General features: G+C 41.8%; 1 long non-coding RNA gene across 1 annotated transcript; it reads left to right on the forward strand.

The window, feature by feature from the left end:
• Positions 1-7,614: 7,614 nt before the first annotated feature.
• LOC107676699 (uncharacterized) lies at positions 7,615-7,944 on the forward strand. The gene is made up of 3 exons (XR_001632764.1): positions 7,615-7,649; positions 7,736-7,789; positions 7,876-7,944. It is a non-coding gene; the product is annotated as an uncharacterized LOC107676699 (long non-coding RNA).
• Positions 7,945-7,966: the final 22 nt, after the last annotated feature.

The raw sequence follows: 7,966 nt of genomic DNA on the forward strand, positions 1-7,966 counted from the left end.
TGAGATATTTGTGAATTAGATCAAGTAATGCTAAGTGAATAAAACAATGTGTGTTTTATTCCCCACCTCCAGGTATTTTAATAAAGGGGCTCACTATAGCTTTATTGCTCAGTCAGCTTGGTTCTGGTTCTCAAAACCCCCAAAAGCTTGTTCTCCATCATTGCATACTCACTGATGAAACATGCAGATAGTGAGAAGAATTGGTTAATAACAAAATAAAAAAATAAATAAAACAGAAAAAAGGCCAGAGGTCACCAGCACATAAATGCCAGAATGTAAAATGAGTTATTTTATGCATTTAAATGGTTTTATTTTCGTTTATAAAATAAAAAATAAAATCTCGTTTGTAAAATAAAAAAAAATAGCGCATGTTTTCTAGTATAAGTGCACTGTTCATATTTACTTGTGCATTAAATTACAAAAAAAATAAATAAATAAAACATCAGCTTGCGCCTTATGTTGTGACCTCGAATTGCACAATATTTTAGTACATGCATTTGAGAGACGTTCTTTAATGTATATACATACATACTATACATACATGAATGCACTAATCGGCTTTTTGGTAATTTCATGGCTTAACTGACGACAGAACTACATTGTATGTTCATAGTTTCTTGTTAGCTTTATTTATGATAAAGCGATATAGAGCGTGCGCCTTATATTCGCGTAAAGTTGAAGAGTGTGCGCCGTGAGCACAGTAAAACAGCTGTCAGGACAAGGAAAGTTTGTTTTATTGACATATAGCCTAACAACATCTCACCAGACTGCAGTTCACTGTTCTACTGAAGCTCATTTGGCACATGTTCCTTTCCACGCTCCTTTGACTTGCGCCCGGCGCTGAGGCGAAGCTGAAGTACGCGTCTGAAAAGTCTCCCGTTTGATGTGGTCATAAAGAGATACAGTGGTTCCGCGCCTTAATAAATGCATTTCTTGTCAAGAAAAAACATCTCGGTTACGTATGTAACCTTGGTTCCCTGAATAGGGAACGAGATGCTGCGATGACATCATCGCTTTGGGAACACCTCCGGTGTGATGAATGTCTGAATTCCTTATACCATCAAGCCAATTTATTGGCCAATAGCGCTTAGCACTGCCCCGAGCATATCAGAATCAGAATCAGAATCAGAATGAGCTTTATTGCCAGGTATGTTTACACATACGAGGAATTTGTTTTATCGGTCATCTCTGCCAAGAGACCGGAACACATTACAACTCCGCTGAGGGGTCACACCCATTAGTTCCAAAAATCCTGATGGGGATGTCCAAATCATGCCCCGAGCCTGAGTCAGCAGGTCGTGTCTGAGGGGAACCTCCCAAGGGGGTCGGCTAACAGACTGACCAATTCTGAGAACCACGTACGAGTGGGCCAAAACGGCACCACCAACAACAGACGTTCAATCTGAACAACCTTACATTGAACAGAATCTTTTGGGAGAAAACGGGTCGACAGGAAACAATCCATGTATGAGACCACAGCTGTGTTGTCAGTTCTTGAACTAATGTGACAACCACTCAATTGGGTAAGAACTGTTTTGAGTGCCAGAAACGCTGCTCCAAATAGTTTGTGTGATTGAGCTAATATCAGCCAATCATCAAGGTAACTCAAACTCATACACCCCGCACAACAGGGCCAGAGACGCATCCATTCACCTTGCGTTCGAGGCAAGTTCAATGGAAGAATACAGTATTGGTAAGCTTTATTCCAAAAGCAAAACTGAGGAACTTCCTGTGTCTCTTGACGATCTGGATGCAGAAGTACGCATCCTTAGATCGATGGTCACAACCAATCTCCGGTTCAGATAGAGACAGGATGAACTTGAAATTGCTTACTCCAAGCACAAGGTTAGGTGATGCAAATCCAATCAACCCATAGAAGCTGGATGGTGTAACCATATGACAGCCTGATCCTCCCTTATGAGGCCCAAGACACCTGAGTTGCGGGAAAAACCTCTGAAACAGGAACGGATACTAAAATCAGGCATGCCAGCACCAAGTGGGGACTTGGATGTTAACATAGACCCAATAGCACCAATGGCTTTAGGGCTATCCTCTTGATCTCCAAAAATCCTCCGAACTGTCAAAATCAGTCCGAAATGCAACAAGCGGCGGAACAGCTGATAGAGAGGCAAAAGACACTTGTAGGTTGCCCACATTCATACACAGTTCCAGCTCAATGCAACAGCGGAGCTGAAAAGAACGGTAATTAGTCAAACCACTGCTTGGTAGCATGAAGCAACTAACATCTCTAGTGCACAATAATGTATGCTGCAGTCACATAATGCAGCCAGTCCTGTGAAGCGAGGGTTGGTAGGAAAAGCGTCACATCAATCACATGAAGTAGGCTGACCATGGTGAGCATTAATAGCTTGCCATAAGAGATACTCTTACACGTGAACTCATTCACACAGTAGCTCAGCTCAGTGCATCTCAGTTGGGATGAGAAGAATAATGATTAGTTATGCAAATAGTGTAGGTAGCCTGTTAGTGCCAAAAACCATGTTGCACGACAAATGTGTGTTGCAAAACTCCACAGAGCCAGCTCATAGCACAGAGTCCACTATTTGTTCCAGCTCAAAACAGCAGTGGAGCTGAAAGAATAATAATTATTAGCCGGGCAGACTAGTGTTTGGTAGCATGAAGCACCAAAAACCATAGCGCACAGCAAATGTCAGCTGTGGAGTCCGTGCTTAAAAACAGTCACATGAACAAGAGTTGGAAGCGTAAGCGCCAAATCAATGTACGTGCCCTAATTAATGCAGTGCAGGAGTGGAGACAGGGAAAAACCCGCTCACTCCGCAGCCCGAGTCACTATGGAATTAGGTGTAAAACAGCTTGCCATAGGAATTTACTCTAGATATGTGAGCGTACCCACTGATTTGTTCCAGCCAGTGGAGTCCGTGCTTAAAAACAGTCACATGAACAAGAGTTGGAAGCGTAAGCGCCAAATCAATGTACGTGCCTTAATTAATGCAGTGCAGGAGTAGAGACAGGAAAAACCCTGCTCACTCTGCAGCCCGAGTCACTATAGCATTAGGTGTAATACAGCTTGTCATAGGAATTTACTCTAGATATGTGAGCTCGCCCACTGATTTGTTCCAGCTCAAATCATCAGCGGAGCTGAAAGAAAAATTAACAGCCGAGCAGACTAATGCTTGGTACCATGAAGCGCCAAGACCATAATGCATGACAAACATCCGCTGCAGGACTCCTAGAGTCTGCGCCTAAAAGCAGTACACATAGCATGAAATGCCAAGACCATGGTGCACAACAAAATATCTGCTGCAGGACTCAGAGTCTGCGTCTAAAAATAGTACATGAACAAGAGTTGGAAGCATAAGCGCCAAATCAAATGAACGTGACTGCATCAGTGCAGCGCAGCAGGTAACGTTAGAGAGAGAGAGGAAAAACTGCCAGCTCACTGTTATAGCTTGCTATAAGAATACTCTGAAACACGTGAGCTCTTCCACTTGTTTCAGCTCGACGCAGCAACAGAGCTGAAATAAGTAGTCGGGCAACTAATGCTTGGTAGCTCGAAGCGCCAAAAACATAGTGCACAAATAACTTCTGCTGCATGACTCCTCAGAGTCTGTGTCTAAAAACAGTACACGAACAAGAGTTGGAAGCATAAGCGCCAAATCAAATGAACGTGTCTGCATTAGTACAGCGCAGCTGGTAACGTTAGAGAGAGGGGGAAAACCACCTGCTCACTGTTATAGCTTGCTATAAGAAGTACTCTGAAACACGTGAGCTCTTCCACTTATTTGTTTCAGCTCAATGCAGCAGCGGAGCTGAAATAAATAGTAATTAGTCGGGCAAACTAATGCTTGGTAGCTCGAGGCGCCAAAAACATAGTGCACAAATAACTTCTGCTGCACGACTCCTCAGAGTATGCGTCTAAAAACAGTACAAGAACAAGAGTTGTAAGCATAAGTGCCAAATCAAATGAACGTGTCTGCATTAGTGCAGAGCAGCAGTAGAGAGAGAGAGTGGGGAAAAACCGCCTGCTCACTGTTATAGCTTGTTATAAGAAATACAATGAAACACAATAAGCTCTTCCACTTATTTGTTTCAGCTCAATACAGCAGCGGAGCTGAAAGAAATAGTAATTAGTCGGGCAAACTAATGTTTGGTAGCTCGAAGCGCCAAAAACCATAGTGCACGACTTAACGTCCTAAAATCAGTGCCTCTCATGTTGTTTAATAAACTTGAGAAACACTTGATCCAGGGAGGGAGTAGAGCAATGGGGATTTTCTATCAGTAAGCTAGCCCCTTAACCCATAGTTTATATCTACAGCTTGTGTCGCCTGCGAGCTCGAGAGCCCGAGGCTGCTGTAGAGTATACTTCATCTAATCCGCAGCCGAAAGAATCGATTACTTGCTTCCGGAGCGGGAATCAGATTTGACTAACCACCTGACTCACGAGGCGCTCTTCTGATGAACCACGCGGTCCGGGGAAGAGAGCGAGAGAGAAGGGGATTAATACCGTTCTCTCACTCTCTGTACACTCGGGCTCATCGCCGTCACCCCAAGCGTCGAGCTCGTGCGGCGCGTCGTTTGGCATGGCAGAATGCGAGCAGCGCTTCCTTTATTATCACTATAAGCTGACATCTCAGTTCATTGCGATCTCATAAAGCTCTGTTATAACACAATGAGCATATTCACAAAGAATCTTTCACAATGTCTACACTTCGTGTGTTGAAATGAGACGATTCGTGAGCACGCAATTTCAGCACTGCGGTGAGTGGATTCTAACTTAATAACCTCTGGTTGGCCATTGCATTCCAGAAATCAACAGCTGAGTCTGTGATTGGCTACATTGCGCAACCCTTTAAACACGTGTTATAAATAGAAACTCTGCCTAGCTTGCGCGTGTTAATCATTTTAATGTTATTAGTTGTTCTTTTTGCTTTTGTGCAACACATAAATAACAATTGATATGTTTTAGACATTTTATGTTTAGATCTATTCTATTGTATTTTGTGGGAGTCCCGCGAATCATTTTATTCTCTCGCATCCTGCACACACACGTGTCTCTTCCCGCCCGCACCCGCACTCGCCCATCAAGAGTTGTCCCGCGCCGCACCCTGTTGCGTTGGGTCCTGTGGTACTCCCGCGGGAGTGCAGGTCTCTAACTCGGACCACTAGTGGGGGCCACCTAGTGGCGGCGGGGCCCTAAGCAGCCACTTAGTTCGCTAATAGCAGTGATGGGCAAACTTGGCCCTTCCAGGCCACTTTCTTGCAGAGACTAAACTCTGAAGGAAAGTGACCTGGAAGGGTCAAGTTTGTCCACCCCTGGCTTATAGGGAGGGCCGGCTCTGCCTGAGAAAACATTTTTGCAGTGCTATGTTATTTACCAAGAAATTCTATTTAAAAATCAATAAAAAAAAATCTCACGCAGAGGAGTTCAATTCTTTATAATATAATATAATATAATATAATATAAAAAAAAACTAACATTTTCAATAAATATTTTCTATAAACGTGAACATGTGAATTCTTTTAGTTATCTAAACATCCCCATGTAGTAGAGTTTGCACACTACTGTAAATGTCTCGGAGTTTTGTTACCGTTCTGTGCCCATCATCCGCTATTTGCACCACTTAATCAAACCACTCTTCTTTAAGCATGATGACTGTTTTATTTCACGTCACTGCGTTCACGTTGGCTCTCGTGTTGAGCTATTTCGTCCGCAACCATTGCAGTATTCGATTTCTACAGCAACGGATTTAGCGCACATCATTCTCTTTCTATGAAACCTGTAAACCACATTTACCAGTTCTTTCTCTATAGCGACACCAACTCTATAGTGGTTTGCCTGAGCATTGCAATTATTTCGCACTTAATTAGACTTCAATCTCATGGCTTTCCCAACTTATTTTTGCATATGTCCTGGGTTGGGAACCTAATCATGCCAATGATTAGATCATACCTGCAGCTCATTTACTCTCCCCTATTTCTACACTAGTGTTTGTAGTCATTCTTTGTCAGATTGTTGTTCTCATGTCCTGTCGTGTTCTGTTCTGTTCAAGTTTTGTGTTCCTCATTCATGTTTTGGATTACCTGCTTGTATTCACTGTTCCTGGATTTCTTTGAGGCTTCAAAGTCTGCTGTCTGCTTCCCCAAAAATTGCAATTTGTACTAGCTGCCAAAAACTGTTACTTCATCATCAATCCTCTACAATTGTCACTATCACCAGCTAGAGTGCCCATGAGCTCCTCCAGAGGGCACACCACTCTAGACTATTTCTCCCTCACAAACTACATCCATTATTATCCTTTGCAAGGACTCATTATGCTGCGTTCAAGTCCTCCTGGGACGTTCGTACTTACGAGTTGACAAGTAATTACGACGTCAGGTGCGTTCAAGTCAGTCTAGTTGGCACAAGATGGCGGTGTACCTAATTTTAATAAATTAATAAAGAAAATACAACAGGGTCTGTTAACTCTGCTTATAGAAAATGAAGCGCAAAGAATTCGCATCAGGTGTGTTTTGCGTTTTTAATATTTTTAAAACATGCAACATGGCAAATCAAAAAAAATTTCACCTATAGGTGCAAAAATTATAGCATTTTTTTTACTTGGATTTCATTAACTAGATGCGTAACAAGAACATGACCAATTTAAGTTTATAGGACAACTAAACTATCAATTTAAACAAAAATTTACCGTCAACTACAGACCTTGCATCCATCGATTCCGCCATGTTTGTCATTGACACGCCCCCAACTCGGAAACTCGGGGCTTAAAGAAAATTTCGAGTTTCCCACTCGTAATAACGACTTTGTGGTGGCGTTCATGTGCGTTCAACTCGTAAATACGATCTATCCGACATGACTTGAACGCACCTTTAGACCTGATTGTTCCCACCTGTTACTGGTTACCTCTTTCGTCTCTACCTATATATACCCTGTTCCCTCATTCGGTAGTGATGGGAAACCGAGGTTTTCTGAACCGTTTGAGGCTTTCATCAAATTGCGCCGAAAAACGGTTTTTCTTTTTTTTCTTTTTTGCGCCGAAAACTTTTTTTTCTGTGGATGTTTCGATGAATTTTCGGATGCATGCTGTTAATGGGCCTTGCGGTGAAGTTTTGAAGACGTTTATTATTCATAAAAATAAATAGTTTGCTTTAATTCCCTCTGTTATATGCATTGTTTGTGTGTTAATATTAACTTGTAGTTTAGTTATTTTAATCCCATTTGTCATCATTGAGATAATTGTGTGTGGCTTCATCTCTTGTCGAGACATATAAGGATTCAGAGAGGTGACACATTACCTGAGCTGCAGCAGTGCAACAAGTGTTACAGCAATTTTCTGCTTGACCAGCATGTTTAAGCCAGCCAAACTGGTCAAATTAAAAAGTCATCTTCAAATCCACTTCAACAAGGCAGTGTCTGTGGAGATATGAATATCTTGAGTTGTTTGTTTAATATATGTACTCACAATATATTATTGCCTAACAGTTTACCTGTATACTTTATTTATTTTAGGCTATACTATACGTTTTTGCAGCCAATTATTGGTGTGATTATTTAGCTGTTAAATAAGGAACAAGGAAGGTTTTTTTGTGCCATTTACAAGGAGAATATTCTTATTTTTTGTTGTTTTCCAGTACCTCTTGTCTTGGGTGCACCCTTTGATTTTACATCTGTAAGTAGTTATCAGTTAAAGTAATTGACCTTTATGATGTTGTAGCAGTTGATATTTAAAGATTTCTCTATGTTTGTGTCTTCCAGTGTGACATTCCAATCATACGGAGATGGTGGACTCCAGATGGTTTTCTCTGAAAGGTACTGGACATTTCCTCCAGCACACCATTACATTTGCACCCCCTTCTGACCAATTTGAAATTAACCAAGATGCATGTATATTACAGTGCAGAAACCCTACAAGAGGCCCTTCCAAGTGGATAACAGGCTACGCTTGTGAGGTATGTCTCAAATCTATCTATCTATCTATCTATCTAT

The sequence above is a fragment of the Sinocyclocheilus anshuiensis genome, unplaced genomic scaffold, assembly GCF_001515605.1.
Source record: "Sinocyclocheilus anshuiensis isolate Anshui unplaced genomic scaffold, SAMN03320099.WGS_v1.1 scaffold468, whole genome shotgun sequence".
Classification (NCBI taxonomy): Eukaryota; Metazoa; Chordata; class Actinopteri; order Cypriniformes; family Cyprinidae; genus Sinocyclocheilus; species Sinocyclocheilus anshuiensis.